At 37.2% G+C, this 19509-nt stretch overlaps 2 pseudogenes; both read right to left on the bottom strand.

Moving 5' to 3' along the window:
• Positions 1 to 8049: 8049 nt before the first annotated feature.
• Positions 8050 to 8479, bottom strand: LOC125828965 (60S ribosomal protein L27-like; annotated as a pseudogene).
• Positions 8480 to 15811: 7332 nt separating this feature from the next.
• LOC125828959 (uncharacterized) lies at positions 15812 to 16609 on the bottom strand (annotated as a pseudogene).
• Between the last annotated feature and the right edge of the window lie 2900 nt (positions 16610 to 19509).

Here is a 19509-nt window from a genome sequence, read left to right as displayed (position 1 = left end):
GTGCCAAGTGAAACCATTTACCCTTGATTTAAAACTGCAAGTCAAGGTGTATGAGCCTATCTCCACTACTTCCCCTTCCCAAACATTGTTGTCCCACAATCTTTTTAAGGACTACTTTCTTCAATTCAATTAAGATTGGTCACAAGAGACGATTCTGACCCATTCTGAATAATAACTCCACCATTACTCGAATCCACAAGGTAATATCCCAAACAAGCAAGCCTGTGGACATCATGAACTAACACCTTCTCGTCCTCAACATGAGCGACACTATTCATAAACAACCAGCTGAGAGCATCTACCACTACATTGGCTCTACCCGAATGGTATAAAATGCCCATGTTATAGTATTTTAACAACTCAAGCCATCTCCTTTGGCAAAGATTCAAGTGCTTTTGATTAAACACATATTAAAGACTTTTATGGTCTATAAATACAACCACGTGAACACCATAAAGAGTTGGGTAATTCTTCTCACTAATTTTAAGTTGCCCGGAAGCGTAAGCTATAACCTTACCATGTAGCATCAACACACAACCCAGGCCAATCCTGGAAGCATCACAATAACCACAAACCTATCTAAACCTTTTGGTAAAGTCAAAACTTGGGCTGAAGTAAGTCGAGTCTTCAACTCCTGGAAGCTCTACTCACAAGCTTCGGACCACTAAAATTTTGCCTTCTTCTGAGTCGGTCTAGACAAATGTGAAGCAGTTGAGGAGTAACAAACTAAACCTTAGAAGCTCCTAATATTTGGAGAGAGAGGTCTGGGCTAGTTCTTAACTACGTCGGTCATTTGAGGATCAACCCGAATGCCCTCTCCAAGGACTACATGACCAAGGGATGCTCTATTGATTTCAACCAAAACTCGCATTTATCGAACTTAGCAAACATCCAGCGGTCCTTAAGAATCCACAAGACAATCCTCAAATGACTTGCATACTCATCCTCGCTCCAAGAATAAATAAGGATGTCATCTATGAAGACAATGACAAACATATTCAAATACTATTTGAACATCTTGTCCATCAAGTCCATAAAAGCGAGCATTTGCTAGTTCAAAAGACATAACAACAACTTCATAGTGACCATACTGAGTCTTGAAGGCCTTCATCAAAATGTCACAATCTTTGACTCCAAGATGATAATAGACTGATGTGATGTCTATCTTTGAGAAGAACCGGCACCCTAAAGCTGGTCAAACAAGTCATCAATCCTGGGAATGGGATACTTATTCTTGATTGTGACCTTGTTCAACTAACGGTAATCAATACACATTTTGAGAGAATCATCTTTCTTATGCATGATGAGAATTGAGCACCCTATGGAGAGATGTTGGGTCTAATGAAATCTTTATCTAAGAGGTCCTTTAACTGATCCTTTCACTCCTTAAGGTCAGGTGGAGCCATTCTATAAGAACAAAATTTGGTTTTGTATCTGGAGGAAGGTCTATTCCGAAGTTGATTTCCCGTTTGGGAGGGACTCCTGGAAGATCCTCAGGGAACACTTTGGGAAATTCATTTGCCACTGGAACTGATTGAAGGGTTGGGGTTTTGGAACTAGAATCCTTAACCTAGACTAGATGGTAGATACAACCCTTAGAAATCATTTTCTTGGTTGCTTCATTGGTGCTGAAGTACTACCTTTCTACTCTATAGGCGCTGAAGTACTACCTTTCTACTCTATGGTTGGTTCATTGGGAAATGGAATTTAAGGACTCTGGTTCTACAATCAATTGAGGCATAACAAGCAGAGGCGAACCCATAGGGGGGCAGCACCAGGAGTGGCTCAAGTGTAAGACTAGCAAAACGTCTTCTTTAAGCCTCCAATATTTTGAGGCCCTAACAAATTTTATTAGTGAATTTTATGATTTTGATTGCACTTGAAACATTATTGAACATTACAATAAAAAAATAAAAAATAAACAAAAAAAGGAAGAAGAACAATTTACTTTTCATCAAGAATATTTTAGAATTTTGAATTAATCAACTCAACTCTTCATATTAATAAATAAAGTTTTACATCAACATCCAATGTGCTGTGTTGCAAACAAATGTCTAACCTCTTATTCACTACGAAATTCGGTATACAATTCTCTTTAACTTAAAGAATGAGAAAAATTATGGCCAAAGCATAAACTTCAAAATGATTGGATGCCATTAATTTAGTACTAATATAAAAAAAAGATCATCCATTTATATTTGACATCGAGGGGTTTTTATATTTTGAAAACGATCAATGATAGCATTGTTACTCATATTCACAAATATGTCCTTTTCGATGTAACAAACTAAACAATCATTTTTACAAATTCATCACTAATACTACTAGGTTGTTCATTCTTGATATGCTTAGCATCACAAGACAATCATTTACTCGATGAGAATGTTGTCTCTAACAATTGCAGTAGTGGGGGTTTTACCCTGTGCGCACCCAAAGGGTAGCGGCTGCGGGTTTCCCTTGTCATAAAAAAAACAAGTAAAATCAAGGTCAACTTCACAAGGAAGTATCACAAGAGAATAAGTCTCTATGAGATTTGCGTTAACCAGTGCTTCTGCCAAATAACCAATTCCTTTCGAATCAAATAATGTAAGATATCCATGCCGCATGTGTATTATGAAAGTATTAAGTTGATGACTCAGATCTTGAAGCTTTGGTTCACCAAACTCATTTGGATAATGTTTGGCTACTGTCATTATCTTTTCCTTATTAAAATTAGCAAAAACATCAGTCGGATTCAAGATTGTCATACAAAGAAGCAAGTTATCACTCATAACACCAAAACTATTATTAAGCTCTTGCGGGTGCTAGTCAATAATAGCATGAAAGAGTTCAACATGTAACTGATGTGAATAAGAAACACTAAAAGACCTATGTTTTGACTTTCCAGGAATATAAAATTCATCCATCTTAGGTATCAAAATTTCATGTTTATCACAAAATGAAGAAACTTCATTCATCCAAAACAATTACCACTACCAGCCATACACCCTTAGGGATGGTTCTTACGATACTTCTGACAAACCAGAAAGGTATGACCACTAGTGACACTACCCTTGGACTTAGAGCCTGGTGCCCTATTCTTGTTCTCCTGTCTGAACTTGGGTTCTGGGGCACTAGCAGAGGATGGGGTTGGACCTGAAAACTTCTGACGAAACTGAGAGCGATTGCCACCATCTGACTTCTACGGAGACTAGTCCACACTGACTATTCTGGCCCTCTTACACTCCTTGGCCTTCTCTTCCTCAATCAGTTGAGCATGAGTCATCAACCTGGAGATGATCATCTCCTTGATCAACATAGCAGTTCTATACTCCTTTACTTTGGTCTCTTCAACACTTGAAATAAACTTGTTTATACGGGCCCTGGAGTCAGCTACCATAGATGCAAAATACTTGGATAGTTGGGTAAACTTCAAGGAATACTCCTTCACCGACATGTTTTGTTGCTTCAGATTTATAAATTCTTGGACCTTGGCCTCCCTTAGCTCAAGTGGAAAGAACCTGTTCAGAAATGCAGCCACAAGCTTCTCCCAATTTGTTAGGCCTGCATCAACTCCTCTGTCATCCTTCCACTACTTATATCAAATATGTGCCACTCCTTTCAACGGGTAAGCGACGAAGTATGCACTAGGATGACCCCCATAATCTGTGCGATATCCTGAATACCATCGATGAACTCCTGTGGGTCCTCCTCCACCTTTGAATCATAAAACTCAAGAGGATTCATCCTAGTAAAATCCCAGACCCTAGCCGTTGTTGTATTCCCGTTCTAGTTAGCTTGTGCAATAGCCTATTGATTGACCAAGAGTGGTCAGGGCCTGAGTTAACACTTGGAAAGCATCCTTGAACTTGGCATGAGAGACTTGCTCATTCATCAAGGGGTCTGCTCGAGTTGGTGGTGCTTGTTGACCTTCATTCCTGTTCCTTCTAACGTAAGCTCTTCTGGGAGGCATGATTCTATTAAACGCAAAGAGCACGAATTAAAATAGGAGGTTAAATAGAGTTAAACTGTATCGCATGACTGAGAGTATGAAAGAATTGAACTATTTCCTTAAACAATTCATAGACCCTCATTCATAAGTGTGGTGTGCTTTACACCCATGAACAAGACTCTACTTAACGCGACCTTCAGACACCCTAGGACACTTGAACCTAAGGCTATGATACCAAGTTTGTCATGATCCAAGACTACCCCTAGTCGTAATAGGGTACTTAGAGCCACAAGTGACCCCAAACTAACTCATGGTTTGACATGACACTATGATTGATGTAAACAATAATTGAGAACAAATGAATGCGGAACCTAAACTGAAATAACAGAGTAATCTGAAATATGAAATTTAAATACTCAAAAGCGAGTTCATCTGAAAACAACACAAAGCTGACATGTATATCACAAAACCTCTACGACGTCATGCAAGATCTGAGACTGGACTATGGGAGATACTAATAACATATAAGTTTAGAACTTCTAGGGTGTTACACCATCTCTGCTCCAACTGTTTAGTACTTCCCTTGTGCTACCTGGCATCACCCACCTGATTCACCTTAGGTTGATGAAGATTCTCCTTATCTGATCTGTCACTTGCAATGTAAAAGGATATGGTTGGTTGTCTTTGCCTGTTCTCCACCTGAGTAACATCCGGAGCATAGCTGGTACCCCTTTCTTTTCAAACTATCCCATGTCAATACTGCTTCTTTGGCCACCAGCAATGTAAAGCATGCTACTTTGAAACGGAATCTTGGACTCTCCAGATCAGCTTCTATGGCAAGCAGCACACTTGATTCTTGGACAAGGTCTGTCCATTGTATGCATCTCTCACAGAAAAATTGTTTATTCCTTAGCAATTCCGTACTTATCTCCAGTAGTTCCTTTGAACTGAGATAAGTTACTATATATTCAGTCATTCCCAATTCCCAATCATTTAAAAATCTTCTGAAGGTATTCTCCATCCCTGCTCAGACCATACTTCAGCCACTGTTGCATCCTGTTGTTGGCATAAGTTCTACATGTCTGGATATATTTGTTTTAACGGTCCATGACCAATCCAATTCTCCTCCCAAAAAGATACGTAAGTTCCAAAAAAATAAAATGTTGCAAGCTTGTGATTAAAGGAAAGGAGCTTGGCTAATAGCATTCTTGTGGTTTCTTAAACCAAGTTTTCAGCTGATTTTGATGTTTAATTTATCTATTGTTAAGCTCAGCTCATACAATCTTCAAGTTGTCCAGAATGAGCTAATTTAGCTCCAGAAACTAGGTCAACCAAAATAAACACACCTTTTCAAACCTTGTCTGCAATTTCTCATACCTAATGCAAACTCCCTGTTATCTGTTGATAATTCTCTTATGTTATTACCAAACCCTACTGGTCCATCATCCATGAGGGGGGTTGGGCACTGTGATTTGCTGGGGTTCACAGCGGGATATTGGTGGGGTTACAGGGAGTTCAGTAGCTGGAGTAGTTGAAGAAGGTGATGGAGGGCACAAAAATCTAGTGGAACTTTTGGATTTTTTTTTATTGACCCTTTAACCAGAGAACTATGTTGGTTTCGTTCTTTTCTAATGAGATGATGGTTTTGTGTGTTGAGTGAAAGTAGACAAGGAAGGGAAGTAAATTTTCTCTGACATTGTACTACTTTCAATCATGAATGGTGTTAAGACCTCGGTGCGATTGTAGCATAATTGCTTGTTGCTTTTAACCTACATCTTGTTCAAATACCACTTCGATTATACTTCCTGAAGGGAGGATGAAAAACGTTATACACATGGTACTTGATGGGATTTATCTTTTCACAGTTCTATCAACTTTACTGTCTTAAGTGCTTCCTGATGAGATGTCTAACCCTCACCTTTTTTGTTTCCAAAGGCCAACTATAGCAATTTCTCATCCTATTGAATCATATTTACAAGAGTTTTACCATTCAAATCTAAAGAATCATTATGTGATATAGGAAGGCTCATAGGTGTGGTGACTTGTAACGAGCAAAGTCGTTTTCGACTGTTAATCATGCAGTAATTGTTTTGGTTCAGTTTACTATTGGTAATTATTGTCTATCTAATGGTTAGGTGATAGCCTCCTTAGTTACTTGATTACACCTTAACACCAACATTTCTACTTAAAATACATAGCGGAATTTTACTTTTTCACTTATCATTGGTCTTCATGTTTTTTTGTAATATGCCTCACAAATATCATGTTTTATTTAGTTATTTGAAAGTAACTTTATTTTTATTCATGATGGTTAGGTGATATTTTTATTATAATACTAGTAAGTTTTACTAGTTATTTTCTTTTAGGGGGTAAATTGTATAGTATGATAATAATATATTTTTAGAAATAACGATTCTTTTATTATTAGAAAGTGAAGATATTAGATTATTTATACTTGTATAATCATGTTAGAAGTTTTATTTTCTATGAGTTTCCTTGATCATGTTTGTAATTATTTCAAACTATTGATGTATTTTTATAATTTTTTGTTATTATATTATTATATTATATATTGTAAATAAAAAATTTAAAGATCCATAGGGCTTACACCTCGCCCTATGCTAAGTAAAATGTCTTGTGATTTTGTAGAGCATTATGTTGTAAATAAACAAAATGGCGCATGTGTCAATGGTTAATCAAAATTTAGCTTGCTTGCAACCCTTGCGAAGTTCTTCAAATGTTGATGAGGAATATGTCATAGTGGTGCTCTTGTATTGATTTAGATGTCAATAATGATAAAGTAGAAATTATTAGGCCCAAAGAATACATTGACGCTTTTATTTTATCAAACAAAAAAGGGATTTATTTTAGTAATTCATCATTATTTTGTTGGATTAGAAAGAAATTGCAATATATGTATGCTTAATTTTGACGTTAAGGGATCACAATTAAAAGGAAATAGACAATGAAATAGACAACCAGGAGATGGGGATAAGATGTCATGTCTAACTTGTGATACCAGATTATGTCATTTTAGAATTAAAAAGAAAGGGAACACAAAATCCAGCAGCTTACCTTGTTCTCTTGGGACAATTATATTCACAAAGCAATTCTGAGATTAAGGCATATTAGAGATCTCAGCCCACATAGCAGTGATGTAAAATCATTCATGTTGAATTTTCAACCAATCCTTAAATCGACAGTTGCATAAAACGAATGAAAAATGAACAACTCTATCAAGATAATAGCATGTATATACTAGTTACAAGTAAAAGCAAAACCAGTGATTTGGTGTGATAGAACCCTTCTTGGTTGTAGTAATCCTCTCTTGAAGCCCTCCAACATCTGTAGCTAAAGTTTTGGCAGGTAACCAACCGACTGCAGAGGGAATACGACCAAGCAAAGCAAGACACCTCAGAGTCTAGCAGTCCCAGAGAAAAGAGATAAAGAATCAAAAATCATTTCACCAAGTTTAAGCAATTGAAAAAGTAAAATATACTTGAGGCATTTGAAGAGATAGCTCACTTGAGTGAAGCGAAAAATATTATCGATAAAAAGAAGCACATCTTGCCCTTCAGTGTCTCGGAAGTGTTCCGCAACTATTAGTTTAGTGAGCCCAACACGAGCACAAGCACCAGGAGGTTCATTCATTTGACCATATACCAAAGCACATTTGCTTTCACCCTGCAGATAATTGCAAGAAACGTCTGCACTATATATTGAAAAAAAAATGTTATCTACAGAAACCTGCTTTTCACCAAGCTTAATTAATAACATCACTCTCAATCATTTCTCTGTACCAATCATTACCCTCTCGAGTACATTCATCAACACCAGCAAACATTGAGAAACCACCTGAGGATGAGAAATGAATATAAATTAGATTACCTTAAAGAAAGAGAATACATGAAGATTCTTTTTTACTCCTAGTGCAACTAGTAACAAACCATGGGCCTTTGCAACATTGTTAATAAGCTCCGTAATAAGCATTGTCTTACACCACCAAAAAGTCCAATCTTTCCACCTCTTTGAATTGGAACAAGTAGATCTACCACCTGTCATCAAAAGCAGCTAAATAACATTACCAGAGACAGTAGACAACAACATGATTTATGTATTCAGAATGATTGAGTGAAGAACCAGCGGTTTTTCCGGTTTTGAACCTCTCCTCAAGCCTAGCTCCTTGGTCTCTTCCGCATCAGTCAACTTTTTGTCACGTGCCTGAAGAACATCAACATTGACAACATCCTTTGGATCCACATCGACTGTGTAACGAGTAGGTATGATGTGGTTGTAGTTCACGAGCTTGATGAAAGCCTTCACACGATATTTCTTCTCCTGCTTCTTTGCTGAATCCTTACGGATCACCTTTTTCGGGTACTTTGAGACACCTGCAACCAAACAATGGCCATATGGCCTGTCCCTTGTTTCTTCTTTAAATTCCCTTATGATCATAGCTTTCCGAGCAGCATATTTCCCTTGAAGAATTATTAAAGCTTTGTTTGGCTTCCAAAACTTCACCATCCTCACCGCTGCGGATTCTCTCTCTCTCTCTCTCTCTCACTATCTCTCTCGGCTGGATGAAATGGTAAATTTTGAACTTATGAACTCTACAAGTACACTATTTCACATCCAAATCCTATAAGTAATTTGAATCACTGAAAACACAATAAGAAAACGATAAATTTTGAACTTATGGGCACTACAAGTACACCATTTCACATCCAAATCCAAAAAATAATTTGAATCGCTAAAAAAACCAATTGAAAACTACTAAATTTTGAACTTATGAGCACTACAAGTATACTATTTCGGTATTTCCCATCCAAATCCAAAAAAAATACCTTCAATCACAGAGTAATATAATAGGAAAATGCTAAATTTATGAACTTATGAGCTCTAGTACACCATTTCACATCCAAATCCAAAAAATAACTTAAATCACTGAAAAATACAATTGGAAAAAGGTAAATTTTGAACTTATGAACGTTACAACTACACTATTTCACAACCAAATCCAGAAAAAGAATAACTTGAATGCACTAAAAGATACATCAAAATATGTGAAAATAAAGTATTGCACAATCACATAAACAACATAATGTACTTGCAAAAATCGTCAAGAAATTCCTGAGGAGGAAGGCCATTTCTCGAAGGATCACTAGAAGATCCACTGTTAATGCGCAGTCCGTCATTCCCATTAACTAGAAGCTAACTTTTCTGGTTGATAGGGCCGAATCTGATGCGCCTAGGAAAATGACTCTCTAAATCTCATGTTTTTGTTGTCATTTACTTGGTGTTACTAGTGGAGCCCCCCAGGCCCACACCCGCCCCACCTCCTCCAAGTCCCTGCCCGCCTCAAGTCCTCACCCAAGACCCCCGAGGCCCCCATAAGACCCTTAAGACCCCCGAGGCCCCCCCTCCGTGACCCCTGAGGCCCTACCAATTAGGCCTCACCCACTCTCGAGGCCTGCACTTCACGAGGCCTCACATTCCCCGAGGCCCCGTACTCCCCAAGGCCCTGCATGCCTCGAGGCCTCACCCCCCGAGGCCCTGCCTTCCCCTAAGACCCTCCCTGCCCCCGAGGCCCCACCCGTCCTTAGCCTCGCCCTCCTCGAAACTCCTCCTGCCTCGAGGCCTTTCCCACCTCGAGGCCTTGCCCGCCTCAAGTTTTGGCCTTTCCCACCTCAAGTCTTGGCCTTTCTCATCTCGAGGCTTCACCCACCTTGAGGCCCCCACCTACCTGTCTTGATACCCCCGCCAGCATTGAGGCTTTGCCCACCACCTCAAGGCCCGCCAGCCGCCTCAAGGCCTCTGCCCCAATGCCGCCCATGCCCCCTACCCCTTCCCTCCACTGACTCAGACCTCGACCCTACCCCAACCTGAGACCTAAGATTCGAACCCAATCCCGACCCTGACCCAGAGACGTGACCTTGACCAAAACCTGAGACCCTACCCCAACCTCGACCCTAACACCTGACCCAAGACGAAAATCAGTATGGAAAGCTAAGGTCTGAAGTTCAAAATGATTTTGGAAAATGTTTTCCTTACTTTTTTAAGAAAATAAAGTAAAACACAAAAATGATAAAAGTCTGTTAGGTCGATAAACAGATCAAAGTATACAAAAGCTGCATATAACTTCTACAGGCTATAATACAAAGTGGAACATCAAAGACTTGCCAATATATGGGCTAAAATTAATAAGGAAATGTGCATGAAGAAATGCATGGTGGAAGATAGATCATGATTAAAATTGTAGTGCAGGTGGTAGTTAATGCATGAAAATAATATTCTAACAGATAGATAATCCAAGAAGATGATACAATGTAAATGTTGGTGTAGTATGATAATATAAAACTTTAGTGTTACTGCAGATTACGTCCAAAAAGATCAATGTCCTATAAGTCTATAAGCATATTTCCCCATATAACTAGAATATACACCATGTGAAGTAAATCTCATACGACCTCCATGATACATATATGCTATTTATGCCAAATGCACTTCCTTGTAAAGAAGAGAGTTATGGGATAGTTTGGATAGTATGAGCAACTCCACAGATGATCCATGGTGTATTGGACAATAATGGATCCTAATGAGAAACTATGGGGCATACCCCACAGGGCTAGCCAGTATTTCGACTTTATTAACACCATGGAGGCAAGTGGACTATCTGATATTGGTTTTGTTGGTCCTAGGTATACTTGGTGTAATAACAGAAACCTGGTAAAAGAATATGGAAAAGACTTGATAGAGTGTTTTGTACACGAATTGAAAGGTACAAACCTATTGTGAGATGGAGACAAGTCAGGTGGATTAAGAAATCTGAGATGGGTAAGATCAAAGCCAACACATATGCGAGCTTCATCCATGAAAACTCTAGAGCTGGCATAGGAGGAATCATTAGGGATGCTTCTGGTAACCTTATCACGACATTATCAGTCCCTACTCAATGCAAGACCAACAATCAAGCTGAAGCTATGGCAGCATTATATGTTACCAGCTGGTGCAAGCAAGGTGGCTATAACAAATATGACTTGGAATTTGATTCTATGATAGTGGCCAACATGATCAAAGACAAGGATACCAAAAACTTGAAGTTGAAAGGAATCATTGAGACATTGACCAGGCCATGAATGGGGCAGAAGTAAATATTTCCCACTGCTATAGAGAAGCCAACCAAACAGCTGACTTCTTTGCTAAACAGGCCTCTTCAAGTGGAAGTGGTGCCTTCTATTATTCTTTTCATCAATTTCCTAAAGAGGTGAAGGGACAATTTCAACTAGATAAGTGGCAACTTCCTAGCATAAGGAGAAGATACGACAAATGTAATTTTTTTGTTAGTTGAACCATTGTATTTTGCATATAGTTTGAAAGTCTATGTCATCTTAGCCTTTCTGTAGATTGTTTAGTTTATTGTTGTTGTTCTCTATCAGAGGTTAGGTCCATGTCCCCCTCTGCTTTTGTAACTTTTTGGATGTTATAGAAATGGTAAGGGTCAAACCTAACCCCCACACAGTTAAGGTGATGGCTTAATTTTTTTAAAAATAAAAGTCAAGTTAATGAAGATTCTCTTGATTTGTTTTAGACCATCAATTCAGAATAATAATTATATATATAGAAATTATATGGAAAGCACAACTATACACAATTAGTTAAACTGAAAATAGACTGCACTAAAATGGTCACCTCAAAAAATGATGTTTCGAGTCTCTGAGTAGTAGCTAAGTCAGCACAATCACTATGATAGAACCTAAGTAGTAACTAGATGTGCATAATTACAATTGCCAACTATCTGTAGGAAAGAGTTACACTAAAGAGCATAACGCAGGACTCACCTGTCAGGGGTCTTCGCTTGACAAGCATATCTGAAAGCATTCAGGACACTCTTTACACTTAGTGCACCTATACTGCAAAACAAAAGAGGGGATTCTAATCAAACAATGAACTCAGATACTAATGACCATGAAGAAATTATACAAAACCCCTAGATAATCATATCTAAATTCAAATGACAAAAGCAGAATCCACCTAGGTCTATTCTTGACTGAAACAAGAAAATTTAGTCTTCTCTTAGTTGTCCATGTACCATGGAAATAATCACTCTTACTTCTATTAGCGCAATCAAAATCTTAGTAGGTCATGGAACTTAAATCCTTGAACTGGTGGATTTCAATATCAAGCTGCTTAAAATCCACCACCTGCTGTTGCCTGTATAAATAATCAGAATCAGTATAGAAACCGCCTCTTTAAAGATTCAATTAAACAAACATAAACCTACATTAGTACTACTCATAGAGACATGGTGAGGTTGTTTAGAAGTTTTTCGGCCTCCTTAAAGAAAAAGGACACCACTTCAACTCTGCTCTTATTTTGCAGTTTCTGCAAGTCAAGAAACCGACTTTCCAAGAATCCCTTTTGTGTTCAACACAAAAATGATAAAAGCCTGTTGGGGAGATAAACACATCAAAGTATACAGAAGTTGCATATAACTTCTACAAGCTATAATACAAAGTGGAACAGTAAGGACATACCAATATATAGCCTAAAATTAATAAGGAAATGTGCATGAAAAATTGCATGGTGGAAGATAACTCATGATTAAAATTGCAGTGCAGGTGGTAGTTAATTGCATGAAAACGATATTCTAACAGATAGATAATCCAAGAAGAAGAAGATGACAAATCAGTTAATTCATTGAAGACGAGAAACTGAGGGAACAGTTTGAAAGTTGTGATAAGTAGCTATAGAGTTGAAGGTACTAGAATGCATAAAAGGACAACAACATCAACAACATACCACTGTAATCCCACAAGTGGGGTCTCGGGAGGGCAGAGTATATACAACCTTACCCCTACCTGTAAAGGTAGAGAGACTGTTTCGACCCCCGGCTCAAGTAAAGCATATCAAAAATCAAGGACCTCATGATTAGGAAAGTACAACAATTTAGAAATGCAAGAGTCATTGGAAAATCAGAATCTAAGGCACTCATCAAAAATTATACAAAAGAGTAAACACACCACTTAATTTTTTTAACACACATTGGCCAAGATAAAAAGAGCGTTTGAAGTTTGTGATATAAGGTACAACTTTTTTTTAACAAGGTACAACTTTCTTTAACTACTTTCAAGCTTCTTAGTTGCCTACTTTTACTTCCAGAGTCAAAAGAAACTTCCATAATAAAAAAAGTATTGCTAATGTGCCTGATTAAAATCAAGTTTAGCACTCCAAGGTGTTCAACATTCTACAGATGAAACACCACATTTTTCCTCACTTATAAAAATCAATCAGTAATGTCTACTTATACAGACTATCCCAGACAACAAAAAGCTTAACTGAAATCATAAGAATTCTTACAGATGTTATCGACAACATCATAGAGAGTACAGAGTAGAACTTAACAGACAACTTTGTAAAATGAGGTTTGAAGAGATTGTTGCAATATAATGGGTAAATGGTCATCGTCATTTGAAAAGAACCAACTTTTCTTAGAAAAAGCTGTAGAAGGTTTCATTTGTCCTACATTTCAGGGAAAGTAAAAAGGAATGGATGAAGTAAAAAGAAACAAAAGAAAAAAAAAGGTACATAAAGAGTGAGAAAGAAAACTTTGTTACGGGGATCGAAGGTTAGGCAAATTACTTTATTCCCATCTCTTACTCCTTTTTTTTAATGTTGCCAATTGCCAAAATACTAATGTACCTTCGTGCACATAGTCCAACAAATTTCTTCCTCCAACTTCGTTAGCCACTTCTGCATTGGTCATATTTGAGAAAGCTTGCTCTGTGGTGGAGCTTTAGCAATGCCAGTAGCCTAAAGAGGAGTGGCTATTTGAAGACAAGTTAAGGCAGGTCCTTCTGGGCTTGCTTCTCATGAGATTGGGTAGGGGATCAGAAAGGGTTTCAAAAATCGGGCTGTCGGAGGCACACGGGAAAATGCAAGTGGGTGGAAGGTGTTTCTTAGCTAGAGTTGGAAGTAGCGGGTGAAGACACGGTTGGACATCCAGTTCTAGACAAAGTTGCGGGGTTACCACCACATCCTTTCCCAATAAACTTGAAGTTCTTCATAAGCAAGTGGGATAGAAAGTTTTCTCTACGAGAGATGACACAGAAAGGCAATCAGTTCAGAAAGAGATATGACAATCTGAATAACGTCAGTCCAAATTTGACCAAGGATAGAAGCAAGCTACAAGCCTTAACGACCGCTTTCCTGTGGACCTTATGTAGTAAAAAAAACAAGAGAATAAAACAAGACACTAAATTGCTGCTTAGTTGCAATCATAAAAATTCCTTTCATTGATCTCTATGGTGAAGATATGAGCAATTTCTGGCTAGTACTCCCCCTTTTCAAATTCTAGGAGTGGTTTGAGCAATGGGCAGTTGGAAATAGATAGTTTAGTGAGGGAAGAGGGAATCCCTTTTACTGGAAGGGATTGAAGATTACAGCAATATTGGATGGTCATCTCAAAGAGGGAGTAGGGCAGTGCTGATTCTGCAAGAGATTGGAGTTGATTGCAGGAGGAGATGTATAGATGTTGAAGCGAAGTGAGGTGCATGCCAAAGACCTTGGGTTGGTAGAGAATGGAGCTCATGATGGCAATATAAATGTAGCTCAGAGAGAGATGAGGGAAGCCCTTCTTCCAGCAGAGAGTGAATTTAAGGTAAATAAATAGTGTAGACACATATTCAAGAGGGGTGAGGCACTTGAGAACTTGGCTGCTTAATTATTTCAGATTGTATATCGTAAGTCTTCGAATAGAGCAAGGCAACTCCTAATTCTCATCAGCATGAATCTATTCGTCACTGCATCATGGATAATCTTTAACTCTCTGAGACAGCGGAGTCTCTATAAGTGCCACTCCTTTCGGCCATTCAGCAGTTTCTCGCAATCAATGATCTCAAAGACTTCTAAATTGAAGGTCAATCCTCCTTCAGGAAAGAATTCTATTTCTGGAAATCCAAACAGTGCAGTCTATTAAGAGATGGAAGGAATTCCTACATACATTCTGGCAGTCGCTTCAGCTTCTTGCTGTTGACGACAATCAAATAACGCGACGGCTGAATCCCACATGACACCAAAAGTAATTCAATATTCTTACAATCCCAAGTCACGACACTTTCAGTCGCAGTGGGAATCAAAAGCCTAGTAAGGCTGTGGCAACTACTTAGACTCAAACTGTTTGCTCTTGAGACCAGGTGATATATCATGAAGATATAGCACTATGGAGGACTGAAATTGATGCCAATTTTATAACCCACACTCATTGGTGTGCTAAAACAGGCTCATGAACTCATGGAGTTGGCATTTGGAAGCACATTAGTAGCCACCAAGCAGACTTCTTCAAGAATATCTCAAGTTAAATTCTAGAAGGATTAATGGCTTGACAACAATGCTTTAAAGCCTCATATCCTGGACTATTCCTAATAGAAAACAACTAAGAGTCCTCTGTCGAACGACAAAGAGACAACAACTCTTGGACCCCTCAATTCAGAGGGAACCTTTTTGATTGGGAACTCCATTACCTCCTCACTTTGTTAGCCACTCTAGACACACAATTGAAATACAGCAACAAGACAAAATGGTATGGAGGGATTCCAAAGATGGGCAGTTCACAGTCAAGGACAGCTACAATCTCATGTGCTCTCAAAATGGTATGCTTGACAAGTGGCCTTGGAAGTATGTATGGAAAATCAAAAGACCTCCGAAGGCCACTTACTTCACCTGGATTGCTTTAAATGAAATAGCTCTAACCTATGCATATGATAAACCAAAATATGTAAACCTACACAATATTATGGTTAGTACGGTCGAGCAACATAGGATCAAAACAGAAAATTCATTATATAAATGGGGATGGAAAGAAAGGTTTTTTTACCAACTAGTATAGCAGCATAAAAGGGATTCCTCACATTCATTTGAAAGTGTCATCATCACTTAGTTCATCTTCAATGATAGAAACATCCATCCTAGCATATGCTTGCTTTGCTCACTTAACAATCTTCTCAGCTTCTCTATTAATCTTCTCTTGCTCTTCCATAGCGTTCTTCATCAACTTCTCTTGATTTTTCGACGAAAATATACTCTAAGTCCGATAAAAACTCATCATCCTTCGCCCATTTCAGCCCCATACTCACACCCCTATTCTCTTTCCCCTTTGTATTAAACCCCGTCTTATGTGAACACCAAAAACACCCATTTTTGCGGGTGGAGACAAACAATCCTTTGAAAAATTCCAAGAATCCGATGGAGATGATATTGACCTAGATGAAGATTTTTTTCCCCATTTGTGGTTTTCGAGAAAACATCATTTTCAATCGAACTAACCTTTGATTTCGACTGTTTTTCAACAAACCCATCTTCCAAATTCACCTCAGAACCTTTCTCCTCACCTGGGCTTCCTTCAATTTTCTCATTTTCATCATTTTAGGGGTGTTTAGGAACTCTGAGGAACCGAAACTCCTGGAATTTCTTGCGACAGTAGAAGGTTTTGGAGTTGTCGGAGTAGTAGGAAGGGATTTTGAGTTTGCGAAAATGAGTTTCGAGCTGATTGGGGAATACAGAGTCAGTAAAACAATTAGTGGGAGCAACTTGTTCAAGAACAGATTGATCCATTGGTTGTGATAGAAGCTCTTCTACAGCTTTTTCCTTGTCGCTATCAGAAAGAAAAGAGAAATCTGTCATGATTGAAATCTCTCAAACACCAAAAACAGAGAATTGAAGTTTTTATGGTCTTTACATCCATGCAGCTTTTCTCTCACTGCTATAACGGCTAATACATATTTTGGAACGTTGTATTTCAAGTCAAAAAGGGTGGGAGAAGGGATCCATCATTTATTTTAGTACTAAAAGCATTTCATTTTATTGAGCTATATTTACAAAAAAAATAGATGTCATTGCCACATTCTAGAGAAATGTCATTCTATCTTATAATTAGGAGGAACATATGCCACAACTTCAGGTTAGTTAGCTTTAGCAATCATGTTATCATATATAATGAATTGACATAGAAGTATCCACTCGATGTTCGATAAAAAAAAATTCTTTATGTTGATCAAAAAAGTATATATTGGGGTACGTACACGACATATATGAAGGTTAAAATATAAAGTTTGATATATGAAAAGGTAACTTGAAAAGATGCATTTGTTTTTCCTAGGGAAAAGACTCTGAAAAATACTCCAATTTTGATCGAAATTGTTGTTACGATACCAAACTTTATGAAGGATTTTTTATCCCTGCACTATTTAATAGTATATTTTAAAGGTATATATGTGCCCACGTAGACACATTACTATTTATAATGATGCAATATTTTATGATGTCCACGTGGGCACATATATACTTTTAAAATACACTATTAAATAGTGCGAGGAGGTAAAAGGTCATTTCCAAAATTCGATATTGTTACAACAATTTCGATCAAAGTTCGAATATATTTCAGACTTTTATCCCTTTTCTTATAAATGGATAGGTTCATAGTTAATTTTCGCTTTAATTTTGAAATTATATATGGGCATAGGTAACAATTGATATTTGATATGTAATTCAGAACAAGTTGATTATTTATTGGGGAAATGCATAAGTATCCCCAGTCTATGCCCAAAATCTTTGAGACACACCTAACCTTTACTAAGGTCCTATTACCCCCCCCCCCCGAACTTATTTTATATATAATTTTCTACCCCTTTTCGGCCTACGTGGCACTATCCTTGAAAAAATTATCAACACGGGCCCACAAGATAGTGCCACGTAGCCGAAAAGGGGTAGAAAATTATATATAAAATAAGTTCGGGGGGGGGGGGTAATAGGACCTTAGTAAAGGTTAGGTATGTCTCAGGAATTTTGGGCATAGGCTGGCGGGGTACTTATGCATTTTCCCTTATTTATTCAATATTACTATCATTGTTGAGGTTTAGATAAACAAGGGAAAATGCATAAGTACCCCCCTGCCTATGCCCAAAATCCCTGAGACACACCTAATCTTTACTAAGGTCCTATTACCTCCCGAACTTATTTTCTACCCCTTTTCGGCCTACGTGGCACTATCTTGTGGGCCCAGCGTGTGTTGACAATTTTTTTTCAAGGATAGTGTCACGTAGGTCGAAAAGGGGTAGAAAATTATATATAAAATAAGTTTGGGGGAAGGGGGGGGGGGGTAATAGGACTTTAGTAAATGTTAGGTGTGTCTCAGAGATTTTGGGCATAGGCTGGGGGTACTTATGCATTTTTCCGATAAACAATCATTTGATAGTTTTTTATGTTACACTTTATGAATTGTAAACACTCCTATTTTAAATCACACAATAAAACAAGTAGTCAAGTAAATTTGAAGGAAGAATATTGAAAATTAGTTGATATTTTAAAACAAAAGGTTCAAAAGGAATTGAAAGAAAAAAAGAAAGGAGGAAGATGATAATTCTTACTCAAAGAAGTCGGGTTCAAATTATATTATATACATAAGTCAATTCATATTTATATTTCTATCAATTTTTGTAGATATTATACTTCACAAATTTGTCAAATACTATGTGTTAATATATCATATAATAAAGAAATTATAAATTAAAATATTTGTATTTGTGATTCTCAGATAATTTGATGAATGAATTCAGATTTGATATCCTATGAATTTTATTTGGTGAACTCATAGATGTTGTTTGTAATTTGTAGGGAAAATGCATAAGTACCCCCCAGCCTATGACCCAAATCTCTGAAACACACCTAACCTTTACTAAGGTCCTATTACCCCCCCCTCCCCGAACTTAGTTTTTAATTAATTTTCTACCCTTTTTCGGCCTATGTGGCACTATCCTTGAAAAAATTATCAACACGCGTTGGGCCCACAAGATAGTGCCACGTAAGCCGAAAAGGGGTAGAAAATTATATATAAAATAAGTTCGGAGGATAATAGGACCTTAGTAAAGGTTAAATGTGTCTCAGAAATTTTGGGCATAGGCTGGGAGGTACTTATGCATTTTCCCTAATTTGTATAAAATTGATTAGGGAGTGATGCAGTAGTGCCTTCTATAGACAAAAGAAAAAGGGTTATTTTATTTTATTTTATTGGTAGTTTTATCTTTGTTCTTTTTATTTTTTTTAGTTTTCTTTTTATTTTGTAACTTGTGTTTTTTTTTATTGGACACCTATATTGAAGTTCATAATATATCTAATTTACATTTACCAATTAATTCAAATATATATTATTTAAATATTAATTAGTAAAAATAATTTTATAAGAAAATACATCAAAATTTCTAATTGTAGTTTTTTTTTATGTTGAAAAAATAAATATGAAGAGTGGATTTCTATAATAAAATTTACTCAAAGTTTTAAAATATTCAAGGAATGAAATGGAAACAGAAATTTTGTACATTGCATAAATATTGCTTTTAAAGTTAATAAACGGTAACTTTAAAACTATTTTATATAACTGTTTTTTTTAAATAAAAAAAAAAACTGTTTTATATTGTTAATAGTTAAGTTATTTAAATTGACTAAAGATAATAAAATTCAAGAAAAATTGTAGTGCTGACACGTGTCGTTTTATATATCTTCTACTATTATATGACTCTGAGAAAAGA

The sequence above is a fragment of the Solanum verrucosum genome, unplaced genomic scaffold (genome assembly GCF_900185275.1).
Source record: "Solanum verrucosum unplaced genomic scaffold, falcon-dt-bn FXZP01000231.1, whole genome shotgun sequence".
In the NCBI taxonomy this organism is placed as follows: domain Eukaryota; kingdom Viridiplantae; phylum Streptophyta; class Magnoliopsida; order Solanales; family Solanaceae; genus Solanum; species Solanum verrucosum.
Note: the sequence above shows the minus strand (reverse complement) of the source record. Positions and strands in the feature narration are given on the sequence as shown.